Below are 18,433 nucleotides of genomic sequence, written 5' to 3'. Positions count from 1 at the left end.
TCATCTTCTGGGCTCAGACAGCTCTGTCAACAGGGTCTTCTTAGGTTGAGCTCCAGTCTGTTGTCCATAGGAAAGCCCAAAGAAATGTAAAGATACAAGCCATGGGGTATCTGGCTGGCTCAGTGGGAAAAGCATGCAACTCTTGGTCTCAGGGTCATGGTTTGGGCCCCACATTGGGGTAGAGATTACTTAAATAAATAAACTTTTAAAAGATAAAGATACAGGCGGCGTTCACATAGTTTTCTCTCTCCAGAGTTCATAATCTTTTTTTATCATTTGTTCTTAAAATGTTTAAATTTGAGGGGCGCCTGGGTGGCTCAGTCGGTTAAGCATCCGACTTCGGCTCCAGGTCATGATCTCACCATTGGTGGGTTCAAGCCCCGCATCTGGCTCTGTGCTTGATAGCTCAGCCTGGAGCCTGCTTCAGATTCTGTTTCTCCCTCTCTCTCTGCCCCTCTCCTGCTTGTGCTCTGTCTCTCTCTCTCTCTCCCTCTCAAAAATAAACAAATATTAAAATTTTTTTAATAGTCAAATTTGTAAAAGTAGCGTATATGTTTTAAAAACTCAAAATGGTGCATATGTTTATAAGGCAGAAAAGACACATTGCCTTGATCGTAATTCATTGTTCAGTACAAGGGGTAGGCACACTGTTTCTCCAAAGTTGAGAAGATAAATATTTTAGGCTCTGAGGTCCAACAGTCTGTTGAAACTTCTCCACTTTGCTGCAATACCCCAAAGTAGCTATAGACACTAGGTGAACAGACAGGCAAGACTATGTAACTATGGTGTTTTGTTTAAAAAACAGAATTTGGCGAATGGGCCCTAGCTTCCCACCCTCTAGTTTACTGGGTCTTTCATGACCCCTCTAAACAGTTTGGTGATGGACATTTAAATTCTTTGCCAATTTTTTGTGATTATAGATATTATGGATGTATCTTTTGGATGTATTTTTGTATTCTTAATTTTAATTTTCAGTTTACAAATATAATAATAGAGTCTCCTTTGGTTTTGAACTATGTTATCCCTTGGGTTTATTTTTGAACGTAGTTTAATATTTATAAGTCACTTTGGTCATGTTTATTAGTATATTTTGAGACTGTGTTATAGGTATATTCAAATCCAAAATTGTTAGATCTTTCCAGTGCTTTTATCATTAGGTACTTTTTATATTGCTAATAGTGCTTTTTGTCTTAAGATCTACTTTGTGAGATATTATAGCTGATAGTCTTATATTTTCAATATACTTTCTATTTGCATATCATGGAATTTTTTTAATGCGGTGTGACAATCTTTGTCTATTAATTGGAACATTTAGTCTATATTTAACGTTAACACTTGACATGTTTGAGTTTAAATCTGTTTTCTGACTATTAGCTTTCTATTCGTTCTGCCTGCTTGTTTTGTTTTGTTTTTCTTGCTTGCTTGCTTTTTTAAATTGATGACTGAGTTTTTCTTGTTCTGTTAGTAATTTACACTTTTTACTATTCTGCTCTTTGTAGGGATTACCACATACATCTCAGCCTGTCACGTCTGGTATAAACCAGAGCCTTTCTGTCCTCCTGGACAATGTGAGGCCAGGACAGCCTCCTTCTGTCCCTCAGCCCAGCACCGTGCCACTCTTGTCACATTAATTCTAGATACATGTGACGTCCTCAGAAGATGATGGTGATTGTCATTTAGATCAGGCTCTCCCAGCCTTGGCACCACTAACATTTGGGTTGGAGAATTTGTATTTGTATATTCAGTAGCATCCCTGGCCTCTGCCCAGTAGATGCAGCCAGCACCTTCCCTTCACTCATGGCGAGCAGAAATGTCTTCATACCTTATGTGCTGGGCGATGGAGGGAATCCTCCTGCCCCAGCTGGGACCTCCTGTGTTACAGTCACCTGAACATTTACTGTTTTCTTTCTGCCCATTCTGTCCCATGGTTTCAGGCTTCTGTCAGGGTTCCATTCTTTCTGATTTAAGAACACTTTTTAGTAATTCCTTTAATGCAGGACTACTGGTGACCACTTCTTTTTGTGTGTGTATCTGAAAATACTTATGTTTTATGTCATTCTGGAAGAATGCATTTGCTGGACATGGAATTGTAGGTTGACAAGTTTTTTGTTTCAGCATTTTGAAGATCTCATTCCAACGTCTTCTTGTTTCCTTAATTTTGATTGAACATTCATCTTCCCACCTGATTATTTCTCCTTTTTAAAAAAAAAAAATGTTTATTTTTGAGAGAGAGAGAGCCTGCGTGAGCAGGGAAGGGGCACAAAGAGGGACAGAGGATCCAAAGCAGGCTTGACGCTTTCAGCCCAGAGCCCGAGACAGGGCTCAAACCCACAAACCACGAGATCATGACCTGAGCCAAAGTTGGACGCTTAACCGACTGAGCCACCCAGGCACCCCTATTTCTCCTTTAAATAACTTTTTCTGCTGGCTGCTTTATCTAAGATTTTCTCTTTGGCTTTGGTGCTCAGCTTTTTTGCTGTATGGTACATAGATAGGATTTTCTTGTTTTTGTCGCCTTTGGGATTTATAGCACTTCTTGAATCTATGGCCTGGAGACTCATCAGCCCTTCTCTCCACCCAGTACTTTCCTACTTCTGTCCTGAGTGTGTTTAGGGCCACATTGGTAGACATGATGGCCTCCTCATGGTGTCTTCAGTGGGTCTACCCTCTCTTGTCTCTATCCCTGTCTGCCTGTGAATTGTCCTGGTTATCCTTTTAACCTGTGTTGCAGTTCATGAATTCTCTCTTCCACTATTAAATCTGTCCATTGACTTCCTTGTTTCTGTTACTGTGGGATTTTTGGTTTTGAGTTTTCAGTGAGTTCTTCTCATGGTTTCTGATTCTCCACTGAAATTTTCAGTCTTGTCTTTTACTTTTTGAACATGTTAATCACATTCTTCCTAAAGTCTATGTCTGAAGACTCCCACTTTCTGAACACTTGATGTATCTGTTTCTGTTGTCTTATTTCCCTGGGATTATAGCCGCATTGTGCTATTTCTTCCTATGCCTGATGGCTTTTGATTGAGCACCAGATATTGTATAATGAAAAATTAGGGAAATACTTGGAAGCCTTAATGATAAATTCTTATCCCAGAAGGATTTACATCTGCTTCAGGCATTAGGGTGAGGGCACTACCAGTTATAGACGGCATGTTCTGAAGCTGAGCCTTGCTATGTCTGCTTATGGATCACACTGGGTCCCAAACCAGAGCGGGGGACCTCACTGGCATCGCCCTCCCTGTCATCCTGCTGCCGGCGTAGCCCCGTTCCTAGGGCTTTATTTCTGTCTTGCCTGCTGAGCCTGTTTTAAAGCTATACTCAATTCTTGGGGTGGCTGGGTGACTCAGTTAAGCGTCCAACTTTGGCTAAGGTCATGATCTCATGGTGCCGTGAGTTCAAGCCCCACGTCAGGCTCTGTGCTGACAGCTAGGAGCCTGGAGCTTGCTTCCGATTCTGTGTCTCCCTCTCTCTCTCTGCCCCTCCCCCATTCACTCGCCCGCACATGCTCTCTTTCTCTCAAAAATAAACATTAAAATTTTTTTTTAATACAAAAATTAAGCTACATTTAATTCTCTGCTGCCTCTTCTGGACCCTCCTTCTAGATGCCTTCAGAAGAAAAGTTGTTCAAAACCTATTTGGTTTCAGTTCTATCCCAAATATTAGTCCTGCTTTTTCCCTCTCTATTCTAATTATTCTCAACAGCTTTTGTTCTGAATTCCTTAGTCTGCTATTATCAGAACCAGGAGTTCCCTCAGATTACTTTTATTTTCTGTTAAAGTGATCCTCTTTCTCTAAAAGAATGTTTTGGGTTTTAAAAATTTTGAAATCTTGTGTCAGAAAATATCATTGGTTAATTGGAAATAGAATAATGATTTCAATCCTTTTCTTCCAAAACTTTATAGCTGTTGTCCATTTTCACTTTTTTTTTTTTTTTTAATGTTTGTTTATTCTTGAGAGAGAGAGAGAGAGATTGCAAGCAGGTGAGGAGCAGAGAGGGAGGGAGACAGAATCCGAAGTAGGCTCCAGGCTCTGAGCTGTCAGCACAGAGCCCAACATGGGGCTTGAACCCAGGAACCGTGAGATTATGACCTGAGCCAAAGTCGGACACTTAACCGACTGAGCCACCCAGGCACCCCTCTATTTACTTCTTATATCTGCTGTTACTGATGAGAATCTAACCCAAATCTGGGTCTTATCTCTTTGTGAGAAATCTTTTTTTTTTTCCTCTCTCTCTATGGAAGTTTTTTTTCATATTTTCAACTCCTCTTTAATACTCAGAAGTTTTACTATAATGTGTAGGGTTGTTTTTTGTTTGTTTATCCTTCTTGGGATCTTTTAGCCTAAGGCCATCTATCTTTTGCACACAAGCTCTCCTTTACTGTGCCTCTGCCTTCCTCTTTGTCCTCTTCCCCCGTGCAGCCTCATTCTCCTGCTCTTCCTCTGCCTGAGGCCTGAAGGAAGGGGTTCTCCTCCTTGGGCTGATGGCCCCGCACATGGCCGCCGCCAAGGTTGTCCTGTCCGCCAGCCTCAGCATGCAGACTTGCGTTCAGTATGTATGTCCACTAATTACTGCAGCCTCTTCAGAACCTCTACTGGACATCATTGAAGTGGAGCTACATTGGAACCAGTTTTTGTGATCTGCTTTGGTTTTAGTAGAACTAACATGAAAAGTCATGAAAGGAGCAAATCCCTTCGCCAATGGGCAATGGACCCTGGAGGAGTCGTTTCAGAGAGCAGGGAACGGAGGAGGCAGTATGTGGGCTGGCCCAAGAGCCAGGATGGGGGCAGCAGGAGGGGCCAGGGACGTGGCTCTGGTGGAGAGCGTGGGCACTGCGCTCTGCGTGAGAATTCATGGACATTGTCCTGCATTAACAGTCGTCTGTGTGGACGCCATGTCTTGAACCAGGTGCAAGTTTAGTCCGGCCCTGGACGGGGTTTAGGAGGACGCCCAAGAGGGTCTCCAGCACCCGGGCGGCCCCTTGTCCTCCCGGAAACACTCGCTTGACAGGACCAGGCCTGGGCTTGCTCACCCTAGGGCCCCCACCTGGACTTACCTCCCGGAGTCTTTCTCCTTACCCCCCAGAATTGGCTCACTTTCATCCAGAAACCTAAATACACATGTACAGAAATAAATTTTCAGAGCTATCTTAATTTTAACAAAATCAGGATCTAAATAGTCTCATTAAAATTTTAAATGTTTTATGAAATGGCCTTTCATTGCTAATTTTATAATCAATGTCAGGGTGCCTGGGTGGCTCAGTCAATTAAGCGTCCCACTTTCAGCTCAGGTCATGATCTCACAGTTGGTGGGTTCAAGCTCTGCGTCAGGCTCTGTGATGACAGCTTAGGGCCTGGGGCCTGCTTTGGATTCTGTATCTCCCTCTCTCTCTGCCTCTCCCTCGCTCTCACTCTCTCTCTTTGTCTCTCTCTCAAAATCAATAAAAATTTTTTTTTAATTTATAATTGATACCTAGGCCTTTGTTATTTTCAGTGATTTATAAAATTTTGCATTGCGTTTAATATTTACTTTAACAAGCAACTTTGCAATTGAGTAAATATGTTTCTAGAGTTAAAATTTTATGGTACTCTAAATCACAGTAGGTATTATTTTGATCAAGTACATTTTTCTTTCCAGCCCTTCTTGTTTTATCCCAACATTAAATACTGTCTGTAAATCTTGGTTAACTTATTGTTTATCTCCATTTAAAGTTTTTCATCCACTGTCTTAAGTAAGTTTTTAAAATAACATTGAGAATTTTAAACTTCTACACAAAGCCATGAAATGTCTGTTGTCCCTTTTAACGTCACTCAACAGGCTTAAAATGAAAAACATTTTTAATTAATACTTTATGTTCTTTTAGGTTTTAAAAATTGAGAATGTAATTGTCAAACCAACTTCTACTTCTGTTGAGCATGTAAATTATATTTAAACTTACAAAAGTATCTTTAATCCTAATTCCGTAAAAGTTCAAAATACTTGGGAAGTATTCATCCTGAAAAAAAAAAACAAGTAAGCAGCATAATGTACACTTTAAACTTCTAAAATCTATTAGTAAGAGCTAATTTCCTCAAGTGTTAAACACATTTGCAACATAAAACACCCAAATATTAAAACCATTCCACATGCCTTAGTAGAAACTTAAAATTTTAAGCTTTTACCTGAAATTCTAAACTAAGTAGGTTCTGCTTGGTGTCATTAAAGTCTCCGGCTGAAAATGAAACAAAACCAGAGCTTTCTTTAAAACAAGGAAAGAGAGGAATGTTGAGAAATGCTAGCTGACTTCTTAGTAAAATCGAAAATCACTGCTTCCCTTGGGAACAAATGCCTTTCGGATCTTTGTGCAGAGCCGCCAAGAGAGTAACCAGGGAAGACGGTTACCAAGGGAAATATTTGTTCTCAATCACAGCAGAAGCAGAAAGCAGAGACAGGGGGAGAGAAACCGGAGGAGCAGTAGAGGCTCACAAAGAAGTATGTGGTGTCCCTCTAAGTTCACACCAGCGTCCACGGTACCCCTTGAGCTTTACCAGACTACAGAGACGCCATTGTTGCCACGTGGAGGACCGTGCATTCCTGGGATGCCTTTAGTGGGGTTAACTCGCTGTCCTCTGCCTGCTCCCCCAGTCTGCAGGCAGCCTTGTTAACAAAGCACAGAGCTGTTACATATTAATGTCACTGAAATTATGTAACTTCCAGCCTTGAAGCAATAAGGAGAAAATGTGCAAAGGAGCTTTGAGCCTTCTGATGATGGTTACTCTGGCGAATTGGTTGTCTACTTTGGCCTCAGTTTTTTCTATCTACAAATGAGCAGGTCAGAGAGCGGTCAGGGTTCCAGGCTCACACTGCTGCTTATGGGGACCTTGGATGAGTTACTGTTGTTTCTGATTAAACTTTGTCCTTCTGTACAACTGGGATGATGATACCTACCCTGCCAATGCAATGAATACCCTATGTGAAGTGCCTGTCACAGACTAGGGAATTATTTAATGGCTATTTTTAAATTCTTACTATTCTACTTCAGGTGTCTAAATTTTCAGACAGAGAAGAGCTACATTTTTGTTTTTCCAAAATCTTAAAATGACCTGGGTAGATCAAATCAAGGTAATTGACTACACACGTGGGCCATCCAAATGCCTTAAAATAAACTACATATATATGTATATATATATATATGCAAAATAATTAGTACTATTAGAAGAAATGTTGAGAAATTCCTTAAAGATTAAAGGCACAGAGACTCTGACAGATAACACTGCAGCCCAAGTGTATGGGACAGGATAGCTCTGTGGGTGTTCCCCACAGGTTTAGAAATTCCAAATGCTGGGAATGGTGACGTTTGTTAGAGACTGCACTGAAGAATAGCAGGTTAGATGACCCCAGTCCTCCAGATGTCTCCATCATTTGTTGTGAGTATTAGGCATCTGCCCCTAAACTGAACCTGTGTTCTCATCCACTGGGCTTGGGTGGCTGGTGGAGCAGGGAACCCCCATGTTCAGAATCTAAGCTCACCACTGGCACAACCCACTGTAAAGACAAAATTGATCATCCCCACTGATATGTTTTGGTCAGCATTTTAACCCTATACTGTTAGTCATGAGCAGATAGCTCAGGATTACAAAACATTTGGGAAGATTCTACGATTAGAGATAGGACCCCACCTTCCTTCCCAAAAACGCTTACACACAATCAGAAAAGAAAAGGGCTTCGGAGATTAAACAACAGTGTGATACCACTACACACTTACTAGAATGGCAAAAATCCAAAACACCGACAACACCATATGCGAGCAAGGATGTGGAGCAATAGGAACTCTCATTCCTTGCTGGTAGGAATCCAAAATGGCGCGGCCATGTGGGAAGACAGTGTGATGTTTCTTAGAAAACTAAACATACTCTTAATCTGTGACCCAGCAGTCCTGCTCCTTGGTATTTACCCAAATGAGTTGAAAACTTATGTCCACACCAAAACCTGCACACAGATGTTTACATCAGCTTTATTCATAGTGCCAACACTTGGAAGCATCCAAGATGCCCTTCAGTAGGTGAACGAGTAAATTAACTGTGATCCATCCAGACAATGGAATATTTTTCAATGCTAAGAGGAAATACTCTTATCAAGCCATGAAAAACCATGAAGGAACCTTAAATGTACATTACTAGTGAAAGAAGTTAGTCTGAAAGGTTGCATACTATACAATTCCAACTATATGACATTCTGGAAAAGACAAAACTGTGGAAACAGTAAAACATCAGTGGTTGCCAGGGATTAGGCCAGAGGGAGGGATGAATAGAGCACGGAGAACTGTGAAGGCAGGGAAACTACCCTGTATGATCATAATAGTGGATACATGTCGTCATACATTTATCCAGACCCATAGAATGTGCACCACCAAGAGTGAACCTCAGGGTAGCCTATGGGCTTGGGTGATTAGTATATGTCAGTACAGGCTTATCAGTAGCAACAAATGTACCACGCTAGTGGGGGGTGTTTGTAATAGATGAGGTCACATATAAGGGGTGGATGGGGAATGTATGGAAAAACCTCTCTGTACCTCCCTCTCTGTTTTGCTGTCAATCTGAAGCTTCTCTTTAAAAAAAAAAAAAAAGGCGGGGGGGGCACCTGATTTTTTGAAATACACTGTTTGGGGAGGGAAAAAAATGTTGATGAACTCAGTGTTGGACAGTGTTTAAGACAAACAGAAGCCTTTACACTCTTTGTAGCGGTTTGTTGTCCCAGCATTTGACTCCTTGGGATCCATTATAGAAACATCTTTAGCTGTACATCTGTGCATCCAGGAAAGTACTTGAAAACATTGTAACATAAAAGGGAAGGAATTAACCCACTAGTATATTGACAGGGAACAGTGGACTGCCCTAAGCTGGTAGAGAGACAAGTAACTGTTACACCGGTTAGCAAAGTTGTCCACAATGTACCAAGAAGGAAAAAGAAATGTCAAAACAGTACACGTGCTGTATTATCTTACCTTCTAATAACGTATAGCACCTTCCTGGAGAACAGACAGGAAGGAATAAACAAGGAATAAATAACAGACTGTTGATAATGGTTATCTCTGAGTGATGGAATTATGCAGGGGTTTTACTATGTAATCTGTCCTTTTATAACATTTTTAGCCTTTTATAACCAGATCAGGGGGGAAAAAAGTAACTATTAAAAAGAATTTAAACAATGAGAAGTAACTTAAAGTAGTAGTGTAAAGACAGGAGTTACGGACGCCAAGTCTGACAGCATCGCAGAGACCAGGACTCTGGTTTCTGAGGTCCCCGCTCTGACTTTGTGGCTTCATGGACTGTTATGTGAATCCTTCCGCAGAAACTATTTTAACCACATAGTACATGGAAAATCCTGGTATTCGAGGTCTCCTCCCCTGTATTACTGCAGCCGTAACTGTGTCCTGAGACTTGGCCCTGACAGCTGCTCTGCAGCTTTGTGTCTGTCACCACGCAGGTGTGAGCGGGTCCCCCAGCGCCTGGGCCACAAGCGTGGCTGCTGTGGGTTCAGCCTCCAGAACACATGTTTGAGTAAGGTCACCTTTTCAGTGTTTTTACCCCTGGGGCTGTGGGATACCGATGAGTTAGTTTTTCTTATATGGGTGTGGTTGCTTCCCATGCAACAACTTCAAAGATAAAGCTACTTGTTGACAGGTTTAAAGAGGCTCTTCTCAGAAATGGGTGTTGCCTCCTCAGGCTGTTGTGACACCCACCCCGTGCCACAAGTGCCTTCAGCCACTTCACACCACGGGGCGTGATGGTTGTTCCATCTGCTGTCACCGACTTGCCCCCTGGAAGGGGTACATTTACGTGCAGTGCTGATGTGGGAATGTGCTGTGATGTGGTCAACGGGTGTTTGGACAGTTTCTCCTTCGAGTTTTGGTGCGTGCTTCTACAAAGGTCCTGTAATGTGTGTACTCCCACCATAAATACACAGAATGCCCATTTCTCTGTCACTTTATTTTTATGTTTATTTATTTTTGAGACAGAGAGCATGAATGGGGGAGGGTCAGAGAGAGGGAGACACAGAATCTGAAGCAGGCTCCAGGCCTCGAGCTGTCAGCACAGAGCCCAACGCGGGGCTCAAACTCACGGAGTGTGAGATCGTGACCTGAGCTGAAGTTGGATGCTTAACTGACTGAGCCACCCAGGCGCCCTTCTCTGTCACTTTATTTTTAAAATGATTTTCATGCTCCAGAATAGGTAATGCAAATACATGCAAGTGCCATGAAGTTTTACAACAAAGTTGTAAATCAGTTTTCTGTATCAAATATTGGCAGGTGGCTGACTCTCTGAACCTTACCATCAAAGACCAGAAAAGTTTGATCACTATAAAAACATTTTGAAATCAGCATTGTAGGTGGTTTTTTTTTTTTAATGTTTTTCTGTTTATATTTGAGAGAGCACGCTTCCGTGCACGTGCGCGTGCGCGCGCGCACACACACACACACACACACACACACACACACACACACACAAGCAGGGGAGGGGCAGAGAGAGGGGTCAGAGGATCCGAAGCAGCTCCAAGCTCTATGCTGACAGCACAGAGCCCGATGCGGGGCTCAAACTCATGAACCACAAGATCATGACCTGAGCTGAAGTTGGACACTCAACTGACTGAGCCATCCGGTTGCCCCTGGCAATGCAGTTAAAAAAAAAAAAGAGAGAGACCCTGAGCACAGCAGACCTCAGAGGTCCTGGGTAGCTTTATGCCCTTGGGGAGACCACCAGAAATGCCAAGAAGCAAAACTGTCAATGAAATAGAAAACACTCATACAGCAGACAAGATCCACAATGCCAAAAGCTGGATTTTTTTTTTATTTTTATTTATTTTTTTTTTTTTAATTTTTTTTTTCAACGTTTTTTATTTATTTTTGGGACAGAGAGAGACAGAGCATGAACGGGGAAGGGGCAGAGAGAGAGGGAGACACACAGAATCGGAAACAGGCTCCAGGCTCCGAGCCATCAGCCCAGAGCCCGACGCGGGGCTCGAACTCACAGACCGCGAGATCGTGACCTGGCTGAAGTCGGACGCTTAACCGACTGCGCCACCCAGGCGCCCCTGGATTTTTTTTTAAATAAACCTACTAAAGTCGGTAGCAAGTCAGATTCAGGAACAAAGAGGAAGAGTGTAGGTTACCAGTGTGAGGACTTGAAAATGCTGTCAGTATAGATTCTGAGAGCAGTTAAAAGAACATAAGAGGAGGACCACCTGCGGGGCTCAGTCAGTTGAGCGTCCATCTCTTGATCTTGGCTCAGGTCATGAGACCAGGGTTGTGGGTTCGGGCCCGGCATCAGGCTGCACACTGAGCATGGAATCTGCTTGGGATTCTCACTCGCTCCCTCTGCCCCTCTCCCCTGCTTGTGCGCTCACTCTCTCTCTCTAAAAAGATATAAATAAATAGGAACACAAGAGGATATTATCGGCATTATGTCAGCAAATTTAGATGATATGACAATTCCTAGAAAATACAATTATGAAACTGCCATAAGAAGAAACAGAAAATCTGAATTGTCTGTAACTATTAAGGGAGTCAAATTCATAATTTCAAACCTTCCCACAAAGAATACCACAGGCCTGTATTATTCATCAACAAATGTTATTGAGCAGTATTTTTTTTAATTTTTTTTAATGTTTATATATTTTTGAGAGAAAGAGGGACAGATCGTGAGCAGGGGAGGGGCAGAGAGAGAGAGGGAGACACAGAATCCGAAGCAGGCTCCAGGCTCTGAGCTGTCAGCACAGAGCCCGATGTGGGGCTCGAACTCACAGGACCACGAGATCATGACCTGAGCCGAAGTCGGACGATTAACCGACTGAGCCACTCAGGTGCCCCCTGAATAGTGTTTTAAGGCATAACCATACAACAACCCAACAAGGGTAGTAAAGAAAAGGAAAATTGTAGACCAGGCTCACTACTGAACATAGATTCACAAAAGTAAAATCCAGTAATATATAAATAGGATAATACATCATGACTACATTGGGCTTATTCAAGAAATACCTGGTTGATTTAAGAATAAAACCCGAACAAACAAAAAACAAGCAAAAAATAACAACAGCAAAAAAAGACATTATATGATCATGTTTATGTGTTTTGTTTTGTTTTCTTGAGAGAGAGCATGTGTGTGCATGGGGGAGAGGCAGGGGAGAGAGGATCTCAGGCCCTACACCCAGCAAGGGGCCCGAGGCAGGGCTCGATCTCATGACAGTGAGGTCATGACCTGAGCTGAAGTCAAGAATCAGACACTTAACTCACTGAGCCACCCACACGCCCCGTCATGTTAATGTTTAAAGGAGAGTGAAATAAGGCTTTTGCATACTAGAAATGGAAGAAATTCCTTGGTCTGACAGTGTCTACAAAACACACACTTCCACTTTTAACTACGTACCCAAGAGAAGTAGGAATATATATCTACATGAAAACTTACACGTGAATTTCTAATTTCATTGCTACACTGTTCATAACAGCCAACATGTGAAAACAACCCAAATGTCCATCAGCTGATGAATGCATGAATAAAATGTCCATCCACCCAGTGGAATATTACTTGGTAGTAAAAAGGAATAAAGTGTTGATACCTGCTGTGTAGAGGAACCTCAAAAACACACTGCTCCGTGCAAAAGACACTTGTGAGAGGACACAAACTGTATGATTCCATTCACATGAAATGTCTAGGAGAAGCCCATCCATGAAGGGAGGGAGTGGGTGAGAGTGTCGGGGGGAACGGAGTATGTTTATGGGGTGACTACAATGTATCAAAAGTAGGCAGTGGGATGGCTCCCCACTAGGAATGTACTAAAAACCACTGAATTGTATACTTTAAAAAGGTGACTTTTATGGTTTGTAAATTATATCTCCACAAAGTTGTTATTTAAAAAATACTCAATGGTGAAATACTGAAATGTTTCCCTTTCTGGGATAAAGACAGGCCCACTGAAGGTCATGGCCAGTGCAGTAAAGCAAGAAAAATAAGGAAAAAAGAGATATGACAAAAAAAATAGGTAATGGAAGGAAAAATTTTTACCAGTCCCAGATGATATGCTTCTATATATGAAATTAAAACATAACTTTGAGATAAATCATTAAATCATATAAAGTGTTTTGCAGGTGCACAATGTATAAAAATCAGTTGTTTCTTCCTATCGTTAGAGGACAAGAGAAAGGGAAAGATGTGTTTTAAATATCAGATATATTCAAGAATATTACAAGTGTTTACGAATAAATTAAAGCAGTGATGAGCAAGATCTTTTCGGAGAAAATGTTGGAAGACAATTACAGATGACAGTTTGGGGAGGGGAGGTACCACCCCCGGGGATGGAACGTTCAGGATCGCAAAGATACCATTTCTACTTATGCTGATTGGATGTGATGCAACTTCATCAAAATCCTAACAGATTACCTCCCCCACTTTTTTTTTTTTTTTTTTTTTTTGGTGGAACTTGTCGAATTCTAAAATGTGTATGGAAATACAGGGATCTAAGAAAAGCCAGGCCAGTCTTGAAGCAGAATAGGCAACAGGCTTTCTGTCCCACAGTAGTTAGGGTGGATTGCCCACAACTTGCATTGGACTCGAATTCGGCTCCCGGACGTGGGAGAGAAGTGGTTCCACCAGCATGGCTGTTGACAGGGACCGAGACACTGCAGAGAGGAAACCACACTGTCCTGTTGCCCTCCAGAGACCAGAGCCAGGGCCTGTGGACAAACACGGACAGGCTGGCTTGGGCTCTGTGCAGTGGACAGGCAGACAGGCCTCATGACCAGTCCTGTTGCCTGAACTGCCTGGCGAGGTTACGAGTCCGCATGACTGGAAAGTCCTTCTGTTGGGAATGCTGCACAGGGGCCTCTGAGACACTGATGAGGTTCCGTGATCTTCGGGGTGGTGTGGCACGTCACGGGCCCCAGGAGGTCTGCCTTCTTAGGGACTCCCCTCACTCCCCGAGATAGTGCTCAGGTGCAAGCCTAGTAGAATGAATGGCCCACTGGGACCACCGGATCTCTGTCTGTCAGCCCTGCCCTCCACTCGGCCTGCAGCCTCCCCCAGAAGTCCCAGGCCTATGGGGCAGTGCCTGAATCTCCATGCTGAACGTGTCAGGTGGGAACACACGGGCGCCTTCCCCTGCATCACATCCGGGTGTGGAGACAAACCAGCAAACATCGGTCTACTCGAGGATGCTGGGGGCATTCTCCTCCCGTCTCAAATATCCTTTATAATGGCCCAGAGAGCCGGGCTCAGAGTTAGAATCCTGAACTCAGAATTTGCCTCTACAACACGGTAACATGCTGGCTTAGGAAGGAGTGGGTGCTGGTCTGCCACACCTCCCACCCTGTGTCGTGTGCTGTCGCCTCCTTGTGGGAATACCCAGCCTGTATAGGCAAACCCTTTAGGCCAGGGTTGCTCACACAGTGTTGCAGTATGTCCTCACGGTGAGTGAGCCAGGGAAGGGGCTTACGTGGACCTGGAAACAAAGCCATTTGGGCGGGAGCTCTGGTGTCTGAGCCCTACGCATGATCTTGAGGAGGAAGCACCTTGCCTAGTGAGGAGGGCATGGCCAGAGGAGGACCCAGTTCAGAGAGCCCCTCATGCCCAGTCTAAGTATGGGACTAAGATGGGAAGCCGACCATGAGTGGACACCATAATTCTCAAGGAAGAAAATATTCTGGGTAGAGATCTGTAGGAATATGGTAAGGACTTGGTGTGGTGGTTTCATTGTGATGCAGTTCCCCAAAATGATGTCTTCTGTGATGCCATGTTTGTTTGTTTTTTAATGTTTATTTATTTTGAGAGAGAGAGCATGTATGAGTGGGGGAGGGGCAGAGAGAGAGAAGAGGGGAGAGAGAGAGAATCCCAAGCAGGCTCCATGCTGTCAGCACAGAACCCGATGCAGAAGCTCAATCCTACAACCCTGGGATCATGACCTGAGCCGAAGTCAAGTCGGATGGTTGCCTGACTGAGCCACCCAGGTGCCCTGAGGTGCCATATGTTTCCCAATGTACTTTGCTCTCGAGATCAGGGTAGTGCTACTGAGAGTGTGACACCCGGGACACTGTCCGAGGTTATGGGGCTTGGGGGACAGAACACCCGGCAGACAGGAGAAGCAAGCGGCCCCTCGTGCGGGATTGCAGAGCCTCTTCGTGAACTCGACTGGGCCACTGTTCTCTTGTCCTGAACTCACACCTCCCATGCGGCCATCTTTTTGGGCTCAGCCTAAATCTGAGTGACTCAGCCATCTTAAGAGGGTATTGGACGTAGCAGGGACTGCGTCTCAGTGGGGTCACGGTGGAGCCCGCACACGGGGCCCTTGAACAGGAGCATGGCCACTTGCTCTTCGCCCACCGAAACACACAAGCTTCTGTCAGCCAGAGAGAACATTCTGTGTCCCGTCTGGCAGTCTTCAGACTGCCATCCATTCCTTCGTCCCTCTTTTTCCTCAAGCTCCGGAAAAGTACAGGAAACGCCTCCCCTGCTGCCCTCCCACTTGTTCCGCGTGCTGCGTGGTTCCTGTGGCCCCGTGGAAGTGCCCTTACCAACGTCCCGGCGGCCCCACGGCCACCCAATCAGCCTTCTTCCGACTCTTCATTTTCTTACTGATTGCCCGGTCCTTGGAAGTCCGTCCACTCTTCCCTCTGCCTTTCTGCTTTTCTTTCTCATCGTCTTTTTCCTGGCCCCGTCGACCCATCCTGCTCTCCTCCATGATCTTGTCCCTTCACTGGGCAGACACGACCCGGCACTAATCACGTTGCTCTGACACATGCCCGTGAGCCACAGATCTGTGCTAAGTTCTCAAGTGTTTCCTGAGCTTTCTCTTCAAATTGCCAGCTTGCCTTTGGTCAGCTTGGCGTGGGCCTCTCCCAGCACCGCGTCAGCACATTCGGAGGAACAGCATGCCCTCTCTACCCGCAAAACTTGTGATCCCTCCTGTGTGCTTTACTGTAGACAGTTCACAGTAGTGCACAGACACTGCCATCCTGCTCGGAGGAATTTTCAAACGTAGTTCACTTTCTGCTTTTCACAGCTGTTTATTAAAGTTTAGGCTTGTTTGGAGATTTTCGTTTGTATCCTGTCCCCAAAGCCAGTATGTTGTTTTCTTAGATCCAAACCAGCCCATTTTAACACTTGTGATATTCTGACCAGAGTTCAAGGAAAAGGTTACAGAAGAAATTTTGTACCAAAAAAAACCCCACATTTGGTATTTACAGTTAATTTCCATTCTTAAAAACTACAGTTAGGTGATTTTTTGCCATAAGAGCGTACATTCACTGCTGAAAGTGTAATGCATATCACTCAGCACTTCAATAGTCTTGTCGAGACATTTCTGGTGTGCGCGTTGGCAGAATGGGTCTTCACCTGTCCCTGCAAACCCTGTGTGCGACGGGACGGGAGGGAAGCAAAGGGACCAGCATTAAGATGTTCCAGTCTGCCCCCGGTTCTCTCTGGGCACGCTATACATGTGATCTCGAGGCCGCCTTCAGCCCGGTGACACACGTTCTATCCTCCGCGGCATTACCGAGGTGAAGAGAGGAAACCAGCGCTTCATGGGGGTCACTCGTCGGCCTGACTTGCTGAGACATGGGGGAGAGGGCAGTGGCCCCACCACTGTCAGGCTGGAGCCCCTGGTCCGCGGGCCCCCGCCCCGCACACCCCGGGGTCACACCATGCCCCGCAGACACATAGGCAGGAGAGCCATCCTCTCCATTGTGGCTCCACATGCCCATGCAGCCACAGGAGGCAGATGCCTGGGGATGAGAACCAGAGAGCAGATGGGGCAACAGTGGCCGCAGACGTCAGGGTCCAGCTAATCTGGGGAGCTACCCGCAGCACCGCTTGGTGGGCCCCACCCTCGGAAGCAGGTTCTTGTCTTTAGGGGAGGCCACTGTCCACCCGCACGTGTTTCTCTCTGGCGCTCCGGACGTGGCATTCCTGCCCCAGCCTCCAGAACTGGCCCTTCCTGTAATTTTCTGCAGGCCCTGAAACCCATGCTTAGCGTGAGGTTTGCGAGAAGATCACACATATGGCAGCTTTAACATTTGCTGGGAATGGGGATTCTTTTCCACTGATACACTGTCTGAAGGAGATGGCTTTGGACCAGAGCGACCACAGTGTTTACAAAGATATTTAGTAAAAATGAAGACTTTGGCAACCAGTGTAAACCATCATTCATGGGGGATAAAGTGAAGCCTGCTTGAGGTTTAATAAATCAGAACTTAGTGTGTTTGTCCACAGCCTCAGTTTTTCCTCATTACTGGTAGGTGATGTCATCTGTTCCTTTCCACTTGAATCTTTGAGTGTCCAGCGGTAGGAAAAAATCCACGTTAACCTCATTTATTATGCTGTATTTCCATGCTTAAAGAGAAAGCTTAATTTTATTTCTGCCAGATACATGAATACAGTCTTCAGACTGTTGTCAAGGATTTATGTGGTTTTTATAAGACGAGTGTTCTGGACATACTGGCTTTTTTGTACATGAGCAGGGATATTGTGTTTGAATTAAGTTCTTTTTTTTTCAAGAATTTGTTCTTCTAAGTGTCAATCTATTCTTTTTTTTAATGTTTATTCTTGAGAGAGAGAGAGAGAGAGAAAGAGCACGAGTAGGGGAGGGGCAGAGAGAAAGAAAAGAAGACAGAATCTGAAGCAGCCTCCTTAAGTTCTTTTCTTAGTTTGCCCAAATGAAACTCTGATTTTAAAAAGAACAAAACTGGGTCGCCTGGGTGCCTCAGTCAGTTAAGCATCCAACTTCGGCTCAGGTCATGATCTCACGGTTTGTGGGTTCAAGCCCTGTGTCAGTCTCTCTGCTGACAGCCCAGAGCCTGGAGCCTCTTCAGCTTCTGTGTCCCCCTCCCCTGCTCGCACTCTGTCTCTCTCTCAAAAAGAAATAAACATTAAAAAGAAAAAAGAACGAAACTAGTCGCCCCCCAAAATCCCGGCAGAATAGAAAATTTAGGTATTGCTACAGAACGTAAGGACTGAAATCATCCACACCAGCTGCTGAGACAAGCAATACACACATGACAGTATTGGACACAGTGCTCGTCATCACCCGGCATCTTTCTGCCGCACCGAAGACTTGGGGTGTTGCCACCTGGCGAAATTCACAGTAAACCCAAACAAGAGCCCGACAGCCACTGTTTGACAAGCTCAAGCCTCAGCTTTCTGGTGCCTGCTCTTCCCGCGCCCTCACTGAGGCACCCGCTTTTCCAGGCACTCTCTCCGGACATACATTTGTCCCTGCTTCGTATTATGATTAGCAGTTTCCATACATTTTCCCCACGTGGTATGTGACATCCTTGAGGATTTGCACATGGGTGTATAGGCAGATGAGTCACTGAACAAGTTTTTACTGTGTGTGTCTTCAGCTGGTTGCTGTAATCTCTAGCGGTAAAGGGCGTCCTCTCTGCTGAGGGATCAAATGGCTGCCTCCGTGTTA

The 18,433-nt window shown here is 44.5% G+C and overlaps 2 protein-coding genes across 10 annotated transcripts in view; one reads left to right on the top strand and one right to left on the bottom strand.

Moving 5' to 3' along the window:
- The window catches only part of ECM2 (extracellular matrix protein 2), a 33,875-nt gene extending 27,225 nt beyond the window's left edge, over window positions 1-6,650 (bottom strand). For 2 of the 4 annotated variants that reach the window (XM_058695973.1, XM_058695977.1), the window contains exons 1-2: window positions 6,526-6,647; window positions 6,160-6,209 (exon numbers count right to left, since the gene is read on the bottom strand). The gene's annotated coding sequence lies outside the window, so the exon portion shown is untranslated. Of the gene's footprint in view, window positions 1-5,054; window positions 5,109-6,159; window positions 6,210-6,525 lie in introns of all 4 variants that reach the window. The other 2 variants (XM_058695976.1, XM_058695974.1) reach the window with 2 other exon arrangements.
- Window positions 1-18,433, top strand: part of CENPP (centromere protein P) — a 232,621-nt gene that overhangs the window by 183,245 nt on the left and 30,943 nt on the right. The window lies entirely within an intron of this gene.

This window comes from Neofelis nebulosa, chromosome 12 (assembly GCF_028018385.1).
Source record: "Neofelis nebulosa isolate mNeoNeb1 chromosome 12, mNeoNeb1.pri, whole genome shotgun sequence".
NCBI classification, from domain to species: domain Eukaryota; kingdom Metazoa; phylum Chordata; class Mammalia; order Carnivora; family Felidae; genus Neofelis; species Neofelis nebulosa.
Note: the sequence above shows the minus strand (reverse complement) of the source record. Positions and strands in the feature narration are given on the sequence as shown.